The following is a 26,797-nucleotide window of genomic DNA, read 5'->3' on the forward strand; positions in this document are numbered from 1 at the left end:
GACTTTCTCCAATTTGTCCGCGTCCTTTGGGATCTAAATCTACCCTGAAAAAAATACCTTCAGGTTGTACGCCCCATTTGACATTTAAATATTTCACGAAAAATTCATCATGCTGAACATTTGACGGCCTTTAGCAGAACGTATTACGAATTTTTTATCCTTTCGATGCAATTTATACCATCAGAAGCTTCAGTGGTTATAGCAAATTCTGGACATACTAAACAATACTTGGTTCAATAGCCACAAGGTAACAAATTGCCCCTTACAAAAAAAATGCTCTTTCCAACTCTCAATTCAAAGATGCGTAGTTTTCATTATCAGGACTTAATGTCGGCGTGAAGGTCAAAATTCCTTGGTTTCCTCGAAACTCAACTAATCTAGATGTCCCAACCTACGTTACATACGTCATACCGAATAAGATCTTTTGCATACCTATAGGCAGCTCTCTAGAGTTGACAATGTGAATCACGGTGGCTTTCCAGGATTTGTAAATTCTCGAATTGTGTTGTTATTATGTCTGACACATTCGAAATTGTCGCCAATTCATGTAGGCTGTCACGTTTTCAATGATCACTGTAGAGTGTCCTGTTATTGATAATGGAAAAGTTCGACATTTGAATAATTCGCATTGTTTTCTATTGACAGCACGTGTAAGCGTATGGTTGTTGTTGATCGGTTGTTGTTATGTTTCCGCAGTACATTAACTCGTTAAGTAATTTTGGTTAATAATGTTGTAGGTTTTTGATTTGATGAAACAATACATGCCGTTGACCAAATGATGAAACGTTGTGACACTACCTTTTATCGCTTGTGGTTTATCATTTCCTTTGATAAGCACGAAAAATTAGTTACATTAGGAGAAAAATTCAGCTTCATATATTCTTTACTAGAAGCGAAAATAATATTTTTCTTGGAAGATTCCATTGAAGTTTTGTGCAGAAGTAGTGAATGAATGAATCTCTCCTCTTTCGATCAATGAACGAGACGTCACATTGACATATCACATCAATATTTATGTACTATAGATATTCATAGAAGCATACTAATATCAAATGTCAGTTTGACATCTGACTTATTCATAGATTAATAACCATAGTTATATTTGCTTGCTGAAAATGACATATGCTCCCTCTATCGATGATTATTACGCTGGTCGCTGAGGGATATTCTCTAACTTTATTTGGAATGTTGGTTAAACTGTGATCTTTTACTCGAACTTTACCTTCAAGGAACATGATAAAATTCAAATTCGAAGTAGGTACAATACATGCATGAACAGCTGTCTCCACTTACCTCACTCCTTATCTATAAGTTCTGGTCTGATAGATTCTTTTTCATGCGTGTCAACATTTGCCAAGATGGCATACGTGAAGAATGCTACCTTTGATGGGTCACTGCCTACGTCTTCCGCCTTAAAATGTTCTTGGAAAGTATAGAGCTATCTGTATTGAATTCGATACAAAATCGGTTGATTTACCTTGCTTGAGAATTTTGAAGTTGAAAGTTGAAAGAAAAGAGAAATAAGTCTTTATTAACTGCGAATAATCATACCAGAGTAAGCAATATCTGGTCTTTCAGCTCAATCCAATAATCTATATCATAAAAAAAATCATATAATGAGTGATTCTCCGCGATGGACTATTAGACGTTTGTGGAAAACTAATCATATTTTTTATTAAAAATTTGCATGTTCTTGGTTGAGGCAATGATCTTTCTCCCTGAAATATTTTCAGATCACTACAATTTCCGGTTTTACCGGCAACAGACTACTACTTCCTTATTTCAAATAGTTCACCCAGTACATGTATTGTTGCATCATCATATAGCTTTTTTGATGACAATTTCAGCAATATGCCATACCTTGGGTAGAAACTCAACGAATCATGAGTTAATGGGATTCTTATGAAAAAAATGGCGACGATGAGGTATTTTTTTTGAATATTTCTGCAGAAAAAGTTTACTCGAAAAAACCTTTTTCATCTTCGCTTCTGCGAATAAGTAGTATTGTAAGACCGTTTGGGGTTTGGACTGCAGAAATATTCAAAACAATATGTGTACTCGTCGCCACCATTTTTTTTTCATTAGTATCTCATTAATTCATCAATCGTTATATTGCTGAAATTTTCATCAATAAAGCCATATCTAATGATGCCATAATATACTGAGTATGCCATTTGAAATAGGGAAGTAGTATTCTGTTTCCGGTATAACCGGAAGTTGTAGAGATCTGAAAATATTTAAGGCAGAAAGATCATTGTCTCAAACCCCAATATGCAAATTTTCAGCACTAAATTATGAATAGTTTTCCATGAACGTCTAATAGGCCATCACGGGGAATCACCCTATAGACAGGCTGTGCATGGAGCAATTCCGCATTACAAAATAATTACAGTTTGCTGAATAAATTTTTGATGCTACCCCCTGAGATATCGAATGAACAAAAAAATAGAGCATGAATTTAACAACATAAACTATAATACACCAGGAAATGTTGGCCCCTCTTGAAAAAATCCTGGCCTCTCGCCTCCCCCCTCTATTCTTGAATGCTGGCGTCGCCACTGAGATTAAAAACGGATAAACTAAAAGGCGAACATAGAACATACTCGGAACATCGCAAAAATGTATCCATCACCGAAAGACCAACTATTCTACGTGTCCCGATAAAAATAGCGCCATTCAAACAGGCAATTAGATAATAGTTACATAAGCGTTATTTTGGCAGGATTTTCGGATAACACAAATCCGCATAACGGTCGCAATCTAAACAACAATCAGATCTCAGTTAGCCAAGAGTCGTCGCGCGCAAAAAAAAATGCTCGAAATCCTCGTTAACGATATCAGCCACGACAATTTTTCCAAGCACGTCACTGATGTCGGACACAATTAGAACAGCGAACTGCAATTGTTACGTTCCAAATCCTCGTCTTGAGACGTGAAAATAGATCGGGATGCTAGCAGAGGAAAGATAATGAGGTATCAACTATTTGCTCTGATGATATTTCGCGAAATAGCGTTGCGTCATACGCTATCAAATCGCCACACTTTGGTTCCTATCTGGGGCGGGCTTTTACCAGTGATTATTGCAATTATTCCGATGGGTGACCTTGAAATCGGAGGTGAGGACGTTTCACTTCTTGCGCGAATGATATAGATGTGATATATTGGGTTTTTGACCGAACTTCGGTGCTCAAAAACAATATTTACTAACCTAATATTTATCACTCAAGTGTAACATTGTGTTCAGTAAGCAAAGCAATAGTTATTGCTTTGCTTACCTTCGCTACCTACTTCTTGATGTATCTGGATTTACTAGCTGACAATTACCGATTCTAAAAGATAGAAGAAGAATTAATCGTTATGTAGACCTACTAGCTATCAATTATCGACTTCGCGGATCTATTAGCTCTTGATCTACCGGTCATGTAGAATTGTAAGCTAGACTAGTAAGCGCCTTTCTGTCTAGCTTACAGCTCTACATGACGGTAGATCAAGAGCTAATAGATCCGCAGAGGCGCTTACTAGTCTAGCTTACAGCTCTACATGGCCGGTAGATCAAGAGCTAATAGATCCGCAGAGTCGGTAATTGATAGCTAGGGTCTACATAATGATTAATTCTTCTTCTATCTTTTAGATCGGTAATTGACAGCTGGTTGATCCAGATACATCAAGAAGTAGGTAGATCATATAAACATAGATAGAGGGAGTATAAGCAATTTTTACATGTCCCCAACATGGTTAGATTACGTTGTCGGATTGTGATATATTTTCAAATTCACAATTTTACTATATCGTTATGAATGTATATTATATTAAATGAAATATATTTATTTGAGTGATTTCCGATTAAATATGCAAATTTGAATATTTGGAATCCGATATTTTCCCTAATTGGCGAATTTATAATATGCAGAATATTTATTATTTTCTGTATCTACTTCCTAAAATCCAAGGTTTGGCAACTTTTGCTCTCCTAGTGTCATCGGTTGTTTCACGTCGTTTGGCGGGCTTGAAGTTTGTTTTCGGAATTTCTGATATTTTTAGGTATTTATATCAATATATTTTGAGTTAATATAAAACGTTGATTCACCATGGGACATCAGAAGTGCGTTCTTTGAGGATAAACTCGCGAATTGAGTGAAATATTGTATCACTGATATCTTTTCATTTCCGCGCTCTTCATGTCGAATTTGATAGTTCATGTTGGGGACAGAATTTGCGTAGTGAAAATGACATATGCTCCCTCTATCTATGTCTATTACTCTGAGTTTTTCCAATCATTATCTACTGTTACACCAAGATACTTGACTTTCCCATTTTATCTCTCCTCCATGTATCTGCAGATTTGAGATGATCTCTAGTCTTTTTTTCTGTAGGAATATAGCTTGGCTGTTCTGATTGTTGTAGTCTTCTGTCATTTCTTTTAAAGCACCACCTACTGAAAAAAATCGAATGTGTCAACATTTATTTCTTGACATCTTACTTGTTATTTGTAACTGAGGCGCTACCGTGAAAATCCATTGATCAAAGAAGAAGTTCACTAACAATTTCGGAATTCAATGAATTCCAATGAAGAAACGTATATACATTTATGAATTTCAGAAAGTTTGGATATCAGGAATCAAGTTTTCGTTGAAATGACACTTTGGGGAATCGCAGCTTCCAACAATACATTAATTTTATCGTATCTAGATTCATTAACGTCTACAGAAACAGCGATTTATGTAGGTATTCAAGCATCTGTATTTTTTTTCTCTTTGCGAAAGTGAAATTGCGAAGTTACTTGGTCTCATTACAATATTTCACGAAAATTTCGACGGAATGACAACGAACTCGTTTCGAACAATGCCAGACAAACCTCATTGAGAGTCGATTATTCCTCTCATTACTGACTTGGATTCATCCACAGGCCGATTTCTTTGTTTTCGTATGCAGACAATGAGACCGTTCTCTGAACGAATCGAATATTAAAGGAAATCTCGACAATTTCGACGAATCAATTTCTCCTGACCTCAAATGATGTTTCTCTTGCCGATCTCCGATACAGGGCGAGGCAATAAAACTTACTTTTTTCGAAAAACGACGAAACTCATTCTATAAATAAATTTTCTCTATTTTAGTATCGTAACGAGTTCATTACAGCATAGTTTTGAGTTATATTTTTCGTTTTGTGGTTGTCGACACTGACTTCCGATCCTATCAAATTTCAACACACGTCAATTGTCAATATAATATAATTTGGACATAGTGAAATGACTTGCAACATTATTCGCAATTTATCTTAATTCTGGTGGTGTTAAATCGATTTTGTCAGACCTAATTCACGAAAATAATGCGTAATTATAAATTATTTCAAAATTTGAAACTCAAGATTCAAATTCAAATTCCGTAATCTGTCAATTTTCGTAACAGTCACACCAACTGCCAAGATACAATACAAAAGTCACTAGGATGTATAATCTGAATTTTTCATTGAATTTCGAAAATATTTCACAAAACTTGACTGAAATAGAGAAAATATCGTCTAATACTCGTTGCAGAAGTCAATTCCAACACTCGTGCGTTCCAAAACTCGTTCCTTTGTCGCTCGTTTTCGAATTTCGCATTCGTGTTGGAATAGGAGCCCATTCTGCAACTTGTATTAGAATATACTATTTTTCACATTCTGCAATGATTAATAGAGGCTATTTTGATCATTATTCACCCGAGTGAATAACTGCGTGAATGATAGAAAATATGATATTTGCCTGATGTTGCAATCTAGCAAATAAAATGAAGTTACTTTCCTAGCAAGTGCATAAGGCGATACTTTCTCGCACGCAAAACCAAACGAAAATTGTGCTTTGCGCACTAGTTAGGAACTACATTTTAACTACGAACTCTAGCTATATCAGCTAAAAACAGAAATAAAACCTGATGATTTCCTAATGACAAAAATGAAAAATAATAAGAGTGAAATAGAAATCCGAGTAGAAATCATTCATAATATTCATAAAAAAAATATTTTGTGAAATGAAAATTGATTATTGATGAACACCAAAAGATGATTTAACTCTAGGTAGTCAAATGGGTTGATTCAACAAAGAATTGTGGTTGCTTTTATGGCTTGATGTTAGAATTAAAACAGTTTTCTGATTTTTTGCCAACATTCTGGGTATCTTGCCCCACTGTGCGGCGTGTGGAAACTGCTAACTTTCCGCACTCAAATAAATGCGGGAAGGTACTAGTTTTCGAACGCTCGTAGGAAGAAGAATATTTTCTCATGAAATAAAATTGGTAACGTTAAATCGTTCGAATCGTGTTGAATCGGAAGCATTTTCTCGAATTATCTAAACGATTTTCACACCTTGAGCAGCAGTAAAATAGTGATCGAAGTGGTAAGAGTTTCGTCGACACTTGAGAACCTGTCTCAATGAAAACCGTCAAAGCTCGCGTCAAAGTATGTGAGACGGCTTAGGGTTTTTTATTTTTAAAACTAGGGTGCTTTATCTCACCGCTCAGTTGACTTCGGCATCCTCGAGAGATGTCATAAAAACATCGTCGTAGACGATATCCAGGGTAATTTAAAACGGATCACTGCCTCCTTCGATGGCCCGGTCCCCTCTTTGTTTGGTTTATGAATGGCTTTCGTAATATTGGTTTAGGGTGAGGATTGCGTTACAACCCCACAACCCACTCGAGGGGTCGATATGTGACGTTAGATTGTAGCGTTCTCAAGTATTTATTGTGGGTTGTTAATGAAAATATTTCAACAGAAGCAGACGTGAAGTGTTTGATCGAGTTTCTCTAAACGTTTTTTTTTTGTCGTGGTTTTTATTCAGAGTTGAACGTTCCGATTAGGGGTTGATTGATGACGTGGAGGGTGAATTTTTTGGTATGCTTTTGTTGGATATTAGAGAAGTAATTGAACGTTGAAGGAAGGGTAGGGGGGGGGGAATATTGCACAAAGCAATTTAGGAACGGTTGAAATCACTTGCTCAAATATTTTTTTTTACTTCTGTTTTTTCCTGTTCTCCTTTAAACTCGATATAACAAAGTTGGGTCAACATTACCAATTCGCAAAAATTATAATTTTATGTGTGATTTATTTTAGTTCTTCAAAGAAACAGTATTCTTGGACAATAAAGGAAAAATTTGAAGGCTTGAATGTAGTGATTGTGTGCACGAATTATAATAAGTCTATTTTTTTCTTTCAATGCTAAGTTAGCGATTCGACAAGTAGGGACGAATTAGTTTCGTAGAGCCAGTTGGCCTTTGAGAAAGTTTTTTCTTAATTTCTGCTCTCGATTATTCTAAAACTTGACGTATCGGTTATTTAAACGGAGACAACTGAAAATATTTGGCTTTTTGACTGATAGTTCGTTTAAATCATTCAATTATTGAGTAGGTACATAAAAAGTGGATACTTTCTCATGAATGTTTCAAAAAAATGGCAATATGAGAAGTAACATTCGAAGAGGTCCCCAAAATGCGTTTCTACGAAAGCATTTGTTTTTATACTCGATTCAACATTTTTCTTTTTGAAAATCATTTCGATGGAGGCATACAACGAATTGATTATTATCAAACAGTATTTCATTGTGAAGCTCATTTAATTCATTACTTTTTTCATCAAAGAAATCTGTTTGCGGTTAGTTTTTTTAATGTTTTAACTTTTCAACTACGTTCCTGATAAAATATCACAATTCGGTAGTAAAACCCAATCACCAAGGTACGAAAATGCAAAGTTAATCGCAAGTTCGACCAATAGCATCTCGTTATAATATTCATGAATTGGATGTTTTAGTCTAATCTATCCTCAGAGGAATAAACATAGATAGAGGGAGCATATGTCATTTTCAGTAATCAAATTTTGTCCCCAACATGAACTATTAAATTTGGCATGAAGAGCGCGGACATGAATACATATCAGTGATAAGATATTTCACACAACTCGCGAGTTCCTCCACAAAGAACGCACTTCTTATGTCCCAAAGTTAATTGACTTTTCATATTAACCCAAAATATATTGAAATAAATACCTAAATATATCAGAAATTCAGAAAACAAACTACTTGCGCACCAAATGACGTGAAACAACCGATGACACTAGGAGAGCAAAAGTTGCCAAACCTTGGATTTCAGCAGGTAGATACAGGAAATAATAAATATTCTGCTTATTATAAATTCGACAATTAGGAAAAATATCGGATTCTAAATATTCAAATTTGCATATTTAATCGGAAATCACTCAAATAAATATATTTCATTCAATATAATATATATTCATAACGATATAGTAAAATTGTGGATTTGAAAATATATCACAATCCGACAACGTAATCTAACCATGTTGGAGACATGTAAAAATTGCGTATACTCCTTCTATCTATGTTTATTACTATATGAATCTATCAGAATGTCAATGAGAAGAACCGTTGATATTTCATTCTGCTACCATAGCACCCTTGAAATACAGTAATTCTGTTGCTAGAAATCAAGTTGAAGAAATCGTTCCTTGCAGTTACCCCCTAATGTTATACAGTATAAGCAATAAACAAATAGACCAGAGAACCTGTTGACAGACACGTCTTGGAGATGATGAACTAAAAAATGCAAACCAATCGTGCGTAACCTCAAATTAGGTGGATCTGCCCAATTATCCTCACGAAACAGTAGCCACTTGTTAAACCAGCTCAAATTCCTAACTTTCTTTGTCCTCACGTGGGTAATAAGTAAATTAGGCTCGAATACGTCGAGGGTCGTGGGTACCTGCTGCTCCGATGTCGAACCCGCAGGCTGGTAAACCCTCCGGGGGTTCAAGATGGTCACAACATGTTTTAGTGTTACCTCTTTTTTTTTTGGGGATCTATAGAGCTTTTCAATAGAAATAGTGCAACGCTTGTAATGACATCACCGTGCTTTATTTTTTGACATTTATGTTCAGTAGGATATGTCATTTACTCATGGAAAGATACAACCTTCAACAACGTTTAGAAATTTTTGAATTGCTGTATTGAAATCAGTGCTCATTTATGGCTATTGAAGAAAATTTAAGAATAATATAGGGTGTTTTTTTTCGAGGTATATAACTTTAAGTTGGCATTACTGTTCAAGATGGCGACCGATTTAACAGCTGTCAAGTGATTTATTCTCATTTAGTTTGGCAATTCATCGTGAATAGACTCAAGCCTGAACAACGATTGCAAATAGTGCAATTTTATTTCGAAAATAATAGTTCTGTGCGGAATACGTATCGCGCACTACGTCCATTAGCGATGAAGCGCACTTCTGGTTGAATGGCTACGCCAACAAACAAAACTGCCTCATTTGGAGTGAAGCTTATCCTCAAGTTTATGTCGAAACACCGTTACATCCAGAAAAACTGACTGTTTGGTGCGCTTTATGAGCTGGTGGAATCATTGGTCCGTACTTCTTCAAAAACGATGATGGCTAGAACGTTACAGTCAATGATGATCGGTATAGAGCCATGATTACTAACTTTTTCATTCCTGAATTGAACAACTATGATGTCCAGGAGCTGTGGTTCCAACAAGACGGCGCAACATGTCACACAGCTCGTGCCACAATCGATTTATTGAAAGACACGTTTGGTGACCGCCTAATTTCACGTTTTGGACCTGTGAATTGGCCTCCAAGATCTTGTGATTTAACACCGCTAGACTACTTTCTGTGGGGCTATGTTGGTCTATGCGGATAAGCCACAAACCCTTGACCATTTGGAAGACAACATTCGCCGTGTTATTGCCGATATACGGCCATAAATGTTGGAAAAAGTCATCGAAAATTGGACGTCCAGATTGGACTACATCCGAGCCAGCCGTGGCGCATATGCCAGAAATCATATTTAAAATGTAATGCCACAAGATTATCTTGCGGATAAATAAAATTCATGTCAATCGAATAATCCATCGTTGTTTTATTGCAATTTAAAGTTCTATAGCTCTAAAAAAAAACACCCTTTACAATCATTTGATTCAACTATAAGTCTTCAAATGTGTGGATTGCAATACTTACAATTTTTGTACTAATAAAACAACAATGTCGCTTTTTGAAAGCGAGCCTCTAGATGGCGCATCCTTCAGAACAATTGAGTGCTCTCCAGTCATTTGTCCAATATTGTCAGAATGGATAAAATTATTAACTGATAAGACGGTTCATATCTCCATAATTGGATATGAAGATATAAATATTCTATGACCACCTTCAATTCTGTCGAACTCCTCACCCTATCCAGCATGATGACACAGACAATTGTGAGTCAATCAGCCTCATTGGTGCCACCAGCTCTATTTGCATTATGCGTTTCATTGAGCATAAAGAAGTTATATATGCACAATTGACAGAATCCTATAGGTCCATTAAGCTCTTAAGAGCGTTAGGCAATATGTCTGAGTAATGCTAATGGTGAACGATTTATTTTATTACCGTCCACACGGGCCTTAATGAAGATCGATCGTTTTAAAAGTTTTTTGCTGAAAGCTGTCCGTTTTTTCTTATTGTTGACGAGTGTTGAACTTCTTGTTTCTTTTTTCGAGTATTAATTTTAAGGGATTCCCACCGTAGTGAAAATTATAACTTCTCTGAATTTGCATATGGTTTTTTTGGTGTACGTTTGATGTTGAATTATCGTGAATTCAAGTGATAATAATTCACAACTCATGCGTAGACCACATTACAATGTGGTCTAATTAAGTGAGGAAAGTACTGTCAGTGATTTTCCCACTGATAATGATGACCTGTATAATCAAATCATGGACACTTTATCATGTTTCTCCTTGTATTGCGACCGTTTGATTTTCAATACTCGGCTCAATCGCATTAATTGCGTTCGATAACGATCAGCTGCGACTGTTTCAGTCGATTTCAACATCTCATAATACACTACGCCGAGCTGGTCACACCAAATACTGAGCATTACCTTGGAAACGTGAATGTTCGGTTTGGCCGTCGACATGGAAGCAATCATGCGATGCAGAAATCACTTTCATCTTTGCCTTGCAAGCAGCTGTCCTAAGCAAACAAACGCCGTTCAACATCTCTCGGCTTCAACTCGTACGGCACCCAATTTCCTTGTTTCTGAATAATTCCCATGACTTTCAGGCGTTTTGAAATGGCTTGTTGTGTGACTTACAGAGTTGCTGCCAATTATTGTTGCGTTTGACACGAGTCTTGATCAAGTAAAGCCTCCAATTTTGCATCTTCGAAAACCTTCTCTCTTTCATCGCCATGCTGGTCTTCGCCATCAAAATCACCGTTCTTGAAGCGTTGAACCACTCTCGGCACGTTCTTTCACTAAAAACGGCCTCGCCATAGGTATTTGAGAGCATTCGATGAGCCTCAGCCACAGATTTCTTCATATTAAAGCAGAAAATAAAACCTCCGGCAAATGACGAGGATTTGGCTCGTAAGCTCGTTCTCGTTTAATCGAGAATAACTCTTTGATACAGACACAAATCGACTAATATTTCGATGGCGTTATCTTTACAAATACCTAAACTTATTGTATGACATCTTCGATCTATTCATTTCGACCACCACTTAGCCATCTATTGCGAAACGGCGAAAGCAAAGCTATACACCTTATGTCATTATTCACTGGGGGCATAATCAACTATTGCCGTCTTGATGCTGTAACATATATATCTTCAAAGTGTGGTTATTAATGATTTCTGTGAAGAAGGAGTGAAATTTCACATGAAGAACAGAAAATGCATAAAGTTCGTAACATAAAAAGTGCAAATTCAACCTGAAATGAGTAATGTCTATTCCATAAATCCTTCGTAACGAAATTATTGCCAGCAACGCTATTCATCATAGATAAAATCCCGTGGTTTATCTATGATTAATTCACGCTCCATTTATCGTTTAAAATGGATGTTCAACAACACGACAAACGGCATTCTTACAATAATTGTGGTGGCCTTTGCACCGACCATAGAAAACCATTAGATGTATGCTGGTAAAATGATACACATATATCTTGATTTGTGCTCATTGAATTGATCAGATTGCGTTCCGCTGCATTGCTGCCTCTTCGGGTTTTCTACAAGTAACTGGTTTGGATTACGGTCTAACTTATACAGGGTGTCGTATGAATCGACCTTCAAACTGTCATTGTGTGTTTGAAGAAATATTGAGAAGAGTGTATCAGAAAAGAGGTGATAAAGACTATAAATCGTTTTACATCGATCCTTAGAGGGATATTATGTAGCATTAAAATGAAAGAACCACAAATGTAATAGTTACATTATACAGAGTGAGTTATGAGTATGAAATGCCTTAATTATCTCAGAAACGGATCAAACGATTTTTATAGATTTTGGTGTGCAACTATTTCGTGATATGGTCGATTATTGTTTTATTTACATTGTTGTCAAATTTTTCATTTTTTCTGGAATAGTGATGAACTTTGTTTTTTCAAATCCTTAAAAAAATACAAATTGTTTTCAATTTATTGTCTAGTTTCAAAAGAATTCACTGTTTGATCAAGCATACTTCTAATTGATAATTCAGGCAGCGTGTTAAAACACTCAGTAGGTGCTGTGGGTTTACAATGAAAGAGAGTTGAACAGAAAGCTATAAAATCCGAAAAATTATCAGGTAACATCAAATGTTCTCACGAAAGAAATAAAAACAGGACCGTATTCCAAGAAAGTTACATAAGAGATTAATTCTTTCGTTGGCTTCTCTTTTGAAAAAAGTGGGACATTCAAAGTGAAAATTGAATTCATTAGACTGAATTATGTATTTTTTCATGGCAATAACGATGTTTCTCTAAAACGTGTGAGAAATATAGATTTCGAAGTCTAAAGAAAAACACTCAACAATTTGAGTACTGCCCTGAAGATATTGAAATAACATTAATCGTTTTGAAGGCCTGCATGAAGTGAAAAAAACCCACAGAATTTGACCAATTTGGTTTGCTGATTGCCAAGTTATGGACATCAGAAATTTAGGCCAATTTTCATGAATCAGCCTGTATCTCTGAAACTAAACTTCTTGGAAACAAAACAAGCTACTTTTCTGAAAGGCCTGGATGATCTGCAACTTGTATAAAACGTTCCGTACTCAAACATCTCCCTCTGTATATTAGTTGTTATTGGATTTTATATATTTGGGTTATATAAATACAGAGTATTCACTAATACACATATGATGATATTAATCGTTTATTCTCAAGACAACTCAGTAAGTCTTAACTCTATCTCAAAAGCAAGTACAATTCACAAGGCAGAACGAAAGGACCTGACAGAAGTCAGGTTGGAAGAGACTGTCACTCTAAAGTCTTATGGCTGACGTTCGCTCTTGACCATCGAAGGACTCGAAGGTCCATTCTTGTTTTCTCTCTCGATGGCCCTCGATGGCCTCGCCACGCGCAGACTCGTAGCGCCACCGCACGACATGCAATAACACTATCAAGTGTAGGGTTGGTTGTCTCTCTTGTAATCTGTTCGGATGAAGTAATATTCTAACACTCCCTCCCTTCATCGAACTGCTACTAGCATTCTCCACTCTAAGTCTAATCTATAAACAGAACTCAATTAGTTTATACTCTAGTCCCTAGAAATACTCTGAAAACAAAAATTCAATGAGTTAGTATTAAATCATTAGTTTTTGAGTTAATCCCTTATGACCGTCTGATGGTTAAAAGTTTTGTAATTATGTCAGCCACATTCTCCTTGGTTGGAATCCATCTCACTGTGATTTTCTTTTCTTCAACACATTGTTTTATGAAATCACCATGTGTTTCAGCCATATGTCTTCTAAGTCCAGATTTCTCTCTATGTATTAGGTCGTCATCTAAGCGATCATCAAATACCTTTAGTTTGTAATCACCATCTCTCTTGGTGCAGTCTCCAGCGGATTTGTTATCACACCAGACTGTTATAGGAAACATCAGTTTTCCTATCACAAATCTAAGTACCTTGTCAAGAGTTATTAATTCTTGATAGGCATTATTCATGGCTAGGTATTCGGCTCTACAAGTGGACAATGTGACATAGGTTTGATTATGGCTCCTCCAAGCTATTACATCTTCAAACAATCTAATAACATACCTTTCAGTTGATGACAAGTCGGTATGGTCTCTAAATGTTGCATCGGTAAATGCCTCTTAGTATTCAGTTTGAGCGGTGAATTTAAGACTTAAATTCACAGTACCTTTCATATACCTGACGATTCTCTTTACACCTTTCCAATCAGCTTTGGTCGGCTTCATTTGTTTTCTCGTTAAATAGTTAACAGCAAACGTAGTGTCTATCATTTGATGGATACATTAAGCTACCAATAGCTTCTCTATAAGGAACTCTTTTCATCTCTATAAGGAACTCTTTTCATCTCTATAAGGAACTCTTTTCATCTCTATAAGGAACTCTTTTCATCTCTATAAGGAACTCTTTTCATCTTTAGTTTATCTGAGTCATCTTGTAGATTCTCCGATTGATTTCTCTTAATCCTATTTTCCATCTGTCTGGTTACCATAGGAGTATTTTGAGCATTGCAGTCATTCATATTTAATCTATCTAATATATTCATGGTATAATTTGATTGATTGATTTATATACCTCTCTTCTCGGTTTCTCTTTATATTTATATCATTTCTCCTCCATGTATATAAACAAGGTCCATGTATATCATTCTCTGAACCAAGTTTCTAGATCTCTTCAGTGAATCTCTTATTACATCTCTTTGGACTTATCTTCAGTCCATATAGGGCTTTCCGGAGTTTATATACATAAGATCGTTTGATCTCATTGTCAATGTCTATTTCATCAAGAATCACCATATAGATCTCCTCTATAGTGCCATTTAAAAAAGCAGGTTTTTACTTCTGATTGACAAGCATGTAAATCATACTTATTGATTATTGCAAATGTAGCTCTAATTTCAGGAAGTCTGATGTCATAGATATTTTTGACCTTAAAGCCTCGTATGACTAATCTTACTTTGTATCGTATAAGACCATTTGCCTCTAATTTTCTCTCGAATACCATTTCGAGTCTATAATGTTTGCCCGTTTTCCAGATATTTGAAGATTCCTTTTATCTACCAAAATCCAAACCTTATTTTGTATCATGGAATCAATTTCTTCTTTTTATAGCTTTCTTCCATAAGTGGCCTTCTCTAGAATTTATAGCTTCCTTGAATTTTATTGGTTCTCTATTTAATGAAGAAATAAGACAAAGCCTCATATCTTCTTCTCTATCAGGTTTCTCATATTTACCTAAAATAATAATATTAATAGTTTGATCTTTATTGATAACTAGTTATCCAAAGGCAATCGACCGAGGTCGTTCAGCCCAATTTCTAAAATATTATTCTCCGAGTAATTAAGAAACCTTGCATAGCTTACGTCCTTTACGATTTTCTTTAAGTGTAGCAGGGTATTGGCCTTTTGATCGGCAGTTCCCTTATTTTGGCTCTTTCGAGTTTTTCATCCAATCCCAGTCGATTATATTTTCCTGGGTCTGTAATTTTTCTTTAGTGTCATCAAGTTGTTTATTTCTATAAACATCTTTGTAGGCAAGTTTCTTGTTAGATCTCACATGTAGCTCGAGCTTGAATGCCACGTCAAGTATCCTGTAGCGGTATAACCCACTAGGACAGCTTTCAGGGCACATTATCTAAATTTCAAGCTGGGTTTTGGAATCTTAATGTATGCGAACATCGCAATACATAATAATACTTACAAATACTTCCATTACATCCAAAATCTCTCAATTTGATCAAAGTGGCATTTTGCATTTGGTGCAAACTTTGTCAACGGTGTTTGATATCTGATAGACTTGTGTGTTCTGTTGTACACATCTATAGATGCATCAATACCAATCTCCCACATACTCTTAGGTAGTCTGGAATCAAAAATGTATGTACGAACCTTCTTTTGGATCGTCAAGTTAAACCTCTCCGCTCTCTCGTTCTCTATATTTTCTCTACTCAGTACTTCTGGGAATTTCCTTTCGGTAAGTCTGTACCTTAATCTGACCTGATATAATATACCTTCTCATTTTTCTCCAACAAGTTTCTTGTTGATATTAAGAATTTCTTTAATGTTTCAGCCAACTCATCTTCTGTTTTAATGGATATGCTTTAGCAAGTCTCCAATAGTCTTCTATGTAGACATTAATGAATCTTTACTGACCTGGATGAGATGGTGGTTTAATAAGTTCCATCGTGTCAGTGTGTGTCAACTTGTTGTTTCTCAGCTCTCATTCTGTCTCTTTAAAATGTAATTTTTCCATTGTCGATATGATACATACTTCACGTTCTAAGTTTTGGAGTGATTCCAAGTTATCGATCTAAATTACCTCTCTACTGATATGACTGCAATCCCAATTTTTCTTGTTGCTCAGATTGTGTTTCATGTGTTTTGTCAGTTGAAACTTGTAGAACTTTCTCTTTAGTTGAAAGGATGAGATTATATTACTTCTCCCTCCCAATCGCAGATTCTGGTTCTCCCTCCGAACCTAATAACTCGTTATTGGAATGTGTCTGCGATTGCAAGCTCATCTCATCTTCTTCGCTTATCGTTGCTCGACTCTCTAAAACAATCTCATGATTAATCTTATTGTAAACACTTAGGATTTGGAATTGTCCTCTAAAACAATTTCATTATTAACCTCATTATAAACTCTTAGGACCTGTTCTCTAAAACAAATTCATTATTAATCTTATTGTAAACTCTTAGGACTTGGACATCTAAGTAAATATTGAACCCAGAGTCTGCGAGTTTACGTAAGGGAAGTAAATTCTCAGAAATCTCTTTCTCTGCAAATACGTTTTGCAGTTTCTTAGTATTCTCATTTCTAGAATCTAAATTTAAGATTAACTCACCCTTACTATCGATTACAATGACTGCTATCTCGTTTTATTCGCTCTCTATACTCATATTTTGACATCTCTCAAAGTTTCTCAAGTCAGACAATCATTTACGATATGGTCTGTTGCTACAGAATCTGCAAAAAGTTAATGATTGGATCAGGTTTACCTGTTTTAGTTTCTCTATGCTTTATACTTCCAACCCTTCTTGCCTTGGAGCGACCCTCTTTGTTGAATCTCTTACTCTCCCTCATTCTTCTCTGGTCTACGTGGCTTCGTTCTTAGTGTTGAGACGTGGCTTGTTCATCCTACCTCTACTCGATCCTTTAAATTGAACGTTTCGTTCGTGCCACCATTGTTAATTCAATCCTCTTACTTGATTGTCCCACAACCGAAACAGAGTCACTTACTTACTCTGTTGCACAAATTTGAATCGGTTGACCAGTGTCTCTCTTTGTTACACCGGAAGCATTTTAATTTATGTACCCGTTGAAATTTTGGAGTCTCCTCTTCAATTTCAGACCTCTTCTCAACCTCTAATCTCTCTGATCTCGTCTAAATTACCTTCTTGGTTTGGGGTCTGTCTCCTGGTCAGATCTGCATCTCGTAACTTGGATATGACTGGTAATACAGCCTGATAAAGTGCAGATCTTATCTTTTTGAGCAGTTAGCTTAATCACACCTCGAAAGCTTCATACTCTCATACTATCGAGTCGAATCTTTCACAGAAATCATCGACCGATTCGTATTTCTCCATTTTAATGGAGTACAAGTAAGCTCTTACCTGAAGTGAGAGTGTCGCATTTGACTTGCACTTCCTGGAGAACCTCAAACCTCTACTTACTTCAACAGGGTCTTAGGATATTGAAAGTTTTCTTTTAAGTAATTCTCCTCAATTATGTTTATGATAATATCTCATACTCAATTACTTCTCTTGGATTTGTTAGCCTCTGAAAAAGTTTGGTTACTCGTACTTGGCTCTATGACGTCCAACAAATCGTTTGTCAAAAAGCTCTGATCATAGACTGTCCATCCAGATCTTAAAATTTGAATTCTGCTCTGCAACATAGATTAATTTTAAATACCTGGGTTTTCTAGTACTCTAGAATTTTAACCCCAAAAATTATTCTCTCAATTCTAATCACCTCTGTGAAATGAATTAATTTTTAATAAATACAGCTGGGTTTTCTCAAACTCTTAAATCTCTAAGATTTAATCTCAAAAATATTCTCATAACTCTAATTACCTTTGTAACATGAATAAATTTTTATATACCTGGGTTTTCTCGCACTCTAATCTCTAATATTCTCTACTCTACTCTACTCTATTGTCGACAATTTCTACTCTCTCAAATCTCTAAATCTCTAATATCTCAAAAGGGGGTTTTGTGTAATGGCTAAAATTTCTCTAGCATTTCTCATCTCTCTTACGTATCACTCGTTGATACTGCTCTAGTCAGCTAAAATCAAGGAAATGGGCAATTATTAATTGCATGAAAAACTTACATTGGTTCTGACAATTCTCTCTTTCCTCGTAATGCATGAAACCTATATCTTCTGCACTTACGGAAATGGTGGAATCGCTACGATAATCCACCAATGGTTTTCCTTGATTTCCTTTGGCTGCCATCTATTTCAGGATTTATGAAACAAAATATTTATATTATGTATCTTAAGATTTTTGTGCATTATATGCTCTCTTAGTACATCTATTACCAGGTATAAGATATAAAATTTTGTTTCGTGCTTCTGAATTGCCTCAGACGCACAGCAATCTGATACAATCCGAAACGGAATTATCAAGTTTTCAAATATCACCACCTCATATTTGTAAACCTTACTACAAAAGCGGTATCACGCACTGCAATGAAAACCTGTTGAGTTAGGTATGGCCATTTTACAAATACGGGATGAATACTTGAATCCTATAATATCCCTAGCTTACAAACAAACAACACAGCACAGCAAGCATTGTATGAAAGAAGCCCTGAAATAATAGTTATCACTAATCTTACCATACTGCAGTTTTTGTAGTTTAGTGAAATAAATAATTCCCCAAATTTTTCATCAATATATATAGTCTCAAAAACATCTCAATCTCTGGATTATGTTTATGGAATATGAAACATCCAATTTTACATGCTCCAAGCAATGTATGTAGAATCTTCAAATCTACATGATCCAATTCTCTAGTTGTGGTATGTAAATTCTATAATATTATCCAATCTAAAACAGAAAGTATGTTAGCACAATTTCTAAAGTTTACATAATCTCAGGCTCTGAAAGGTTTCAATAAACACTATAAAATTTCCTCATGTAAACCTCTCGAATGATGTATGTACATCTCTCAAATTATGGCTCTGAAAAATACTCTAAATTCACATAATATAACTTTCTCAAATGATGAATGTGAAATCTCTAAATTTACAAACATCTAAATCAATTTGATACAATGAGTATGCAGAATCTACATCTGCATCTATAAAACATGTGTATAGTAAAATATCTCATTTCACTAATCTGAATATCTATCATCTAAATCTATAAAACATGTGTATATTAAAATATCTCGTTTTTCTAATCTGAATCTCTATCATCTGAATCTATAAAACATGTGTATAGTAAAATATCTCATTTCACTAATCTGAATATCTATCATCTAAATCTATAAAACATGTGTATAGTAAAATATCTCATTTCACTAATCTGAATATCTATCATCTAAATCTATAAAACATGTGTATAGCAAAATATCTCGTTTCTCTAAACATCAACTGTCAATAACCGTTAAGAATCAAAGTTGATTCCTTGTCTAATAGATAAGTAAACACATTAACCAAATATAGTATATACTGTATAACAGGAATTCTCTATTTCAGGAATGAATATGAAATAAATCATTTCCATTCACCGAACTAACTAAAATATCTCTAGCCTCATAATTAAGTTGAAATTCAACTTACCTCAATGTTTTTCTTGTTGTTTACACAACATATTTTCAGAAGTTTACCTTGTTGCGCAGTTTAAAGCGTGCACTGAGCCTATAACCTATTGGATTTTATATATTTGGGTTATATAAATACAGAGTATTCACTAATACACATATGATGATATTAATCGTTTATTCTCAAGACAACTCAGTAAGTCTTAACTCTATCTCAAAAGCAAGTACAATTCACAAGGCAGAACGAAAGGACCTGACAGAAGTCAGGTTGGAAGAGACTGTCACTCTAAAGTCTTATGGCTGACGTTCGCTCTTGACCATCGAAGGACTCGAAGGTCCATTCTTGTTTTCTCTCTCGATGGCCCTCGATGGCCTCGCCACGCGCAGACTCGTAGCGCCACCGCACGACATGCAATAACACTATCAAGTGTAGGGTTGGTTGTCTCTCTTGTAATCTGTTCGGATGAAGTAATATTCTAACAGTTGTAGATGAAAATACTGAAAAAAAAAGAATACGATAAAGTAGCAAGTTTCTTGTGTTTGGACTGATGAAAGAAATAGTGGAAAACCTCAAATTACAATCAGAAATTGTTCCATACCCAATTTTAATTGTAAATATGTATGTATATTGTTCGCAATCTATATCGCGTTTTTAACGTAATGGAAATAGCGTTGATGAAGTAACACTTTCCGCACTAGCTGGGAAAATGAACCATTCTGCAAATTCGATCGAACAAAGAAAACAAAGTGATGTGAAAATTAAAATCTGCGTTGTTTTTATTGAAAAAAACCCTCATGTCAACTGCACTTATCGCCGATAACAATTAAAAAAGTTTTCCCAAACCGGCAACATCGATAACCCGTAATCGTTTTGGGTCACGCTTGGATTGCTTTATTAACAATTATTCTGCTGTTTGTTGTCGCATGGCCAGTTCCATCTCGCCCAGGGATGTTTATTTTTTTTATACGCCGTTTTGAAGAGTTTCGAGTGGAATTGGCGCTGCCAACGTTACCGATTGCATTGGGGATTTTCCGGAAATAACGAAAAAAAGTTTTTCCGGCGTTCTAATCGTCGGTTTCCGGTTGTTAAAAACTGGCGGTTATCGCTTATTTGTTTCTGTTTTGCACAGAATTACTTGGAAAGTTGCAATGGTGTGGTTGAGTTATCGAAAAAAAAAGGACAAAAAACGCTTTAAACCACATTGTTTATCCAACAAGCTCTTGAATTTCAAACGAATTCATTTTATGGCATTGTCGGATCCCAAATTTACCATAATATTGTATCTTTACGAACAAATAAATTGTATTGTATTGTATTTTATTTAATTTATTTCGTCTTAGTTGTTTTTTTTTTCATAGAAATCTTAGAAATATTGACGGTTCCTCTTTTGAAACGATTTTTTCTTCAGATAATTAGGATTTTTTAAAAAATGTTTTCGTTTTTTTGAAGGAGAAAAATATCTTAGACTGTCTTAATGCATAAAACTCATAGTGATATTCAAATTTGACGTATTCGTTTTATTTTTTCAAAATTGGGTTTAGTAATTTTATTCTTAATCGTTATTAATGATAAGTTCTATCCATCAGGTTATCTCCAGAACCAACAAATTCTCGAGAATTTAAAGCGTAATATTTTTTTCAATAACAACAAAAAATTTTCAAGAATTTAAAGCATAAGAATTTTTCTAACCTATTGCTTTTAATTGTAAACTAAGAAAAAATCCTAAGTCTGGAAACAATGCTTGATAAGTCATACTAAGAGCATGCTCCATCTTTCTAACAACTATTAGAAGGTGTTATTCTGAGTTTAAATTTCGCTCTAATAAAGAAGCGATTGCCGAGATTGAGCCTATTTCGAAACCAAAGAAGAATTTTTCTACAGAAAAGCTATTGAAATGTTAGAGGAGCGTTGAAGTACATGTATCATTCTTGAAGGTGGCTATGTTGACGAATAAAGTAGAATATTTAAGAAAAAATGTGTTTACTGGCTGGGCCCGTAACCTATTGCGCGAAATGTTATATAACATGAAATGAAGGGACTTTCGCATACAGTCGAATGCAGACACAAAGTTCAGATGTAAGAATCTTCTGATTCTACCAATATTTCATTTCATTTAATTTGTTTTCAATGGAAATCTTAAGATCAATGGTTCTCACTCGAACTTTCGAAATGAATTCTTCTTCAGGTGTTTAGCATTTTGTGCATACATAATGGCAAGAATGTTGGGGTGAATATTGAGTGCATCTTTCCATATTACCCACGAGAGCACTAGTATAATTCAAGGATTCATAATCCCACCTCGACCGAAGAAATTCCCGACTCAAAAGAGGATATTATAGAGTAAATTCAGTTATAAAGTGTAAGGTCCCCCAAATATTTCAATAAACCCTCATCTGGAGGGTAGATCGAGGGTATCAAAGCAACGCGGAACCCAGCCCAGCTCCAAGCCGCTTTGAATATAATGGGGAAAACAAGATGACGCTGAGGTCTCGCCTTTATCATATTTTCGCCATAAGGCTCCCACGCCTAAGCGATTTCCCTGACGGAAAACTGCCTATTACGATTCTTTCCAACCCCTCAACGTCCTCGTATAGCTATTCCCGCGCTAACGTTTCCAGGTGACAAACACTTGGGGGATGAAAATTCCATCTGGAAAGAACAGAGTGAAAATTTCGTCGAATATTATTTGTTTCGTTCGAATCGGCCATGGTGGAAATGCGGAGGAGTCTGAATGGGAAATCAGTAGAGTGTGAACGCTTTCTTTCGTGCAGCTTGGTCATCGGAGTGATGTGGAAGAGCAGAGCAAAACGATGCTTGTTTTTATTCTGAGGTAATTCCTTTTTTTCAGTAGGATGGTTTTAGGATTGTAGTAATCAGTCTTCTTTTATCTTCAAAGAAATGTTGAAATTCGGTTCAAAACACTCAACTTCATAATGTCCTTCTCGTATAGAAGTCCTTGTCCCTATTGGCAAAAACCTCACACTCAACTTCATAATGTCCTTCTCATTTTTGTACGACCAAGCACGTTGGCCATAAGCAGAAACAGGTGGTAGTCACTTTGTGTCAGGTCCGGACCCTATAGGGATTCAAGGCTTTGCTTGATTTTCAAGCTACTTGGCTTGGGCTTGATTTGATTTCAAGTCAAGCTTTTTCAATTTCAAGTCAAGTATTTATTTATCAAGTACTTGAATCATATCAACCTACCTGATTTTTAGTAGTTTTATTGTGTAGTGTCACATCAATTAAAAAATTATGGAATGAGAAGGAACCTTGCAAAGAAACTCTTTTATTTATTAAACTTATTGTATAAAAGAACCGAATATATCAACTTTTTTGAAATAGAAACATAAATTAAATCACTATATATCATAACAAAAAAAAAATAAAAAAATGAAGCTTCCTAATATTGAGGAACCTCCAGGCTTTGTTTGAATTCATTATTTTCCATCCAGGATCTGAGACACATGAGGGATTTTATCGATTTTTCGCCTAATTTAATGCAGGTTTTTGTATCTATAAGCAGCTCTGGAAATTTGTCATTCAACAGGAGCTGAAGGTTCTGGCGTTGATAAAAAATCCTTGGCTATTTTGGTCAAGTTTGGAAAAATATTTCTAAATCTACCAATATACTTAATAGAAATGTGAGAAAACTACTAATAAAGTCACACTGGCGAATGCCTCACTCTCTCGGCGCTCGAAAAATCCCCTTACTTAGTCTAAGCGCGCACGAGATTGCAGAAATATATGCCGTGCGACGCGTGCATATCAAGCTCAAGTAATACCAAGTAGCTTGGTAACAAGTCAAGCAATAAATATCTGAAATCGAGTCAAGTCAAGCTCAAGTATGTAATTTTTCACGTGCTTGATTTTCAAGTAGTTGGTTAAAATGTCAAGCTACTTGGCTTGATGAATCTCTATCATATGATCTGATGTGACCAATGACGAACGAGATATCCTTAGTTGGAAAAATGGGTGCATTATAAATTTCTTCATCTCTAGTCTAGTCTATCGTTCTTCAAGGACATTAGTTCTTGGATTCTTTGATACTGTCATCTATAGCCTATTCAACCTTTCCAATGGTGATAATTTTGATGTAGTCGCACTACAGACATTTTCAAAAAATGAAGTCACATCACTCCATCCACGAAAACCACAGTAGAACTGTTTTGATGTTGACAACTTAGTTGTGAAAACTTGCTTCAGCTTTTTTAACATCGAGTCCACAGACAACTTGATTTTTTTCATATTCCAGGTATCTTGCTATAATTAACTGTAGAAAACGAGAGGTCTGAGTAAAAACTAAAGACACCTCCTTGTCTAGCCAGCCTTCGTCAACAAAGCATACTTCAAATAAGTTGATTCTGCTGCCAAAAAATCAAGTTATAATTCCTTCTAGATGTAACAGTTTCATCCAGTGAAATAACAATAACTGCCCAGTTTATAGCACGCATATACAATCATTTATCCACTCTTCCCATTCTGTTTGTTACTAAAACTATCCCATTTCCTACGCAATAGAGGAAATACTAAACATTTTAGTGTTTACACATACGCAATAACAACGCCCATTGTTTCATTAACCTCCCAAAATTTCGGCTCCCCAAAATAACCGAAGTTATTCGTTTAGCTTGCGTAATCGCGTCGACTTCGGAAACAAAGAGAGAAGCTAGAAAATTGGCAGCGCCGATCAATTTACGTTCGTTTTGTCGGCATGTTAATGGGCTCTGGGCAAAGGCCGTCTGCGATATTGATACATAGCGTTGACCCGCAGTGCAGATTGAATCGACGAGATGCAAATGCATTGTCGGTTTTGGTGTTTGGATTGCAGTATATCGGGGTGCACTTACATATTTCATAATCGCGGTAGGCAAACCGTGATTTATGCTATTTTCAGAGGTTTAGAGGATGCATCGTTCGATTCTTGCTGAATACTATGTAATAATTTGAATATTTTTACAATATAGGTAAGTACAGGCGAAATAACGCTTCATCCAATAAGTTACGGGCCCAACCAGTAAAAATACATTTTTCTTGAAATTTCGTCTTTATTCGACAACATAGGTACCTTCAAGAGTGATAAATATACTACAACGCTGCTCCAAATTTTCAATATATTTTGTGTAAGAAGATTCGTCCTTGCTTTCGAAAAAGGCTACAATCATTTCTTCATTAGAGCAAAACTAATTCCCCTGGAGTATTGTTGTGAGTAGGGATTCATCAAGCCAAGTACCTTGACATTTTAACCAACTACTTGACTTGAAAATCAAGCTCGTGAAAAATTACATACTTGACCTTGACTTGACTTGATTTTAGATATTTATTGCTTGAATTGATATCAAGCTACTTGATATGTACTCGTCGCACGGCATATATTTCTGCAATCTCGTGCGCGCTAAACTAAATAAGGGGATTCCTCGAGCGCTGAGAGACTGAAGCATTCGCCAGTGGGACTTTATTAGTAGTTTTCTCACATTTCTATGAAATATATTGGTAGATTTTGGTAGTTTCAGAACTTCTTTCCAAACTTGGCCAAAATGTCCAAGGATTTTTTATCAACGCCAGCCTCTTCAGCTCCTGTTGAAAGACAATTTTCCAGAGCTGCTCTTACAGTTACAAAAACCCGCAATAAGTAAGGCGACAAATCTATAAGATCCCTCATGTGTCTTAGATGCTGGATGGGAAATTATGAAATCAAACAAAGTCTGAAAGTTTCTCAATTAAGAAACTCAATTTTTTTTATTATTTTTTATTTTGTTATGATTTATAGTGATTCAATTTATGTTTATACTTCAAAATGTTCATAATTTCGGTTATTTTATACAATAAGTTCAATAAATAAAAGTGTTTTTTTGCAAGGTTTGTTTTTATTTCATCTTTTTCTTTATTGATGTGACACTACACACTAAAACTGCTAAAAATCAAGTACTTGATAAATGAATACTTGACTTGAAACTGAAAAACTACTACTTGACTTGAAATCAAGTCAAGCTCAAGCCAAGTAGCTTGAAAATCAAGCCAAGCCGTGAATCCCTACTTGTGAGGTCTACAAAAAGAGAGTAACCACTGGGTGCCAGATCTGGAGAATAAACTGTAAATAAACGTATACAAAAATCGTTGTAACAAATTCATTATAAATGGGTGTTCTTCATGTCACTCAATATTCATAAAGACCCGAAAAACTCGTTCCTCATTAGTACCTAAACAAATGAAATTTTCCTGTGAGTTAATACCTATATTTAGTTCATTTCTTGCGAACTAATTGATGATTTGCATTTTTAATGGCATGTTTTGCCAATACCTGGAATAGGGAACTGAATTTATAAAAGATGCACCTTTGTTATTCGCATTTGAATAATAATCTACATATTCCAGCGGCGGAGGTAGTTATTAATCATACTAGCCAAGATACATCACACATTGTCACTTCATATTTGGACATACATACCAAATTCAGTTGATGGATTGATGGAAGTAATCATAATTCAAACATAGGCAAAACATGTGTTGTTGGTTGTCATTCCAGAAATGGACAAGACATTTCAATGGTCGCTGTTTGTATTTGGTCTGAAAGGAGACTACAACAATTTTTTATTGAAAAACTTGATGTGTTACTTTGAGTGGAAATTTAATTTCAACTTTGCAGCAATGAAAGCCCATCGCTGATAGAATTTTGGATATCTTTCATACCTGTCTATTCGAGAAATTTTCAGAAATTTCATTCTCAAAACGTAAAGGTAATCTTCATTATTAGAAAAAGTGATATTTATTTTTTTTTTTTAATAAATTCCCTGAATAAGAGGAGAGTTTCGATTGAGCCATCATTGATTCCATTGTTTACATAGGCGTACAACTTTGCTTTCGCCGTTTTTTTTCCAAAATTCTCCGAGGCTTGTCCATTGTCCATTGCTGGCCACTACTTTCTCCCATCTTTCGGGCAGCGTACGAATTCCGCGTTGAAAAAACTGGTCATCTTTTGAACCGATCCACGAATCGATCCAATTTTTTTACTTCTTCATAAGACCGGATGTGCTGGTC

The 26,797-nt window shown here is 35.5% G+C and overlaps 1 protein-coding gene and 1 long non-coding RNA gene across 3 annotated transcripts in view; one reads left to right on the top strand and one right to left on the bottom strand.

The window, feature by feature from the left end:
• LOC123681689 (cytohesin-1) overlaps window positions 1-26,797 on the top strand; it is a 112,283-nt gene that overhangs the window by 10,995 nt on the left and 74,491 nt on the right. The window lies entirely within an intron of this gene.
• Window positions 14,935-15,752, bottom strand: LOC123681690. The gene is made up of 2 exons (XR_006747702.1): window positions 15,353-15,752; window positions 14,935-15,223 (listed from the first exon to the last, which is right to left on the bottom strand). It is a non-coding gene; the product is annotated as an uncharacterized LOC123681690 (long non-coding RNA).

Source organism: Harmonia axyridis, chromosome 6, assembly GCF_914767665.1.
Source record: "Harmonia axyridis chromosome 6, icHarAxyr1.1, whole genome shotgun sequence".
NCBI classification, from domain to species: domain Eukaryota; kingdom Metazoa; phylum Arthropoda; class Insecta; order Coleoptera; family Coccinellidae; genus Harmonia; species Harmonia axyridis.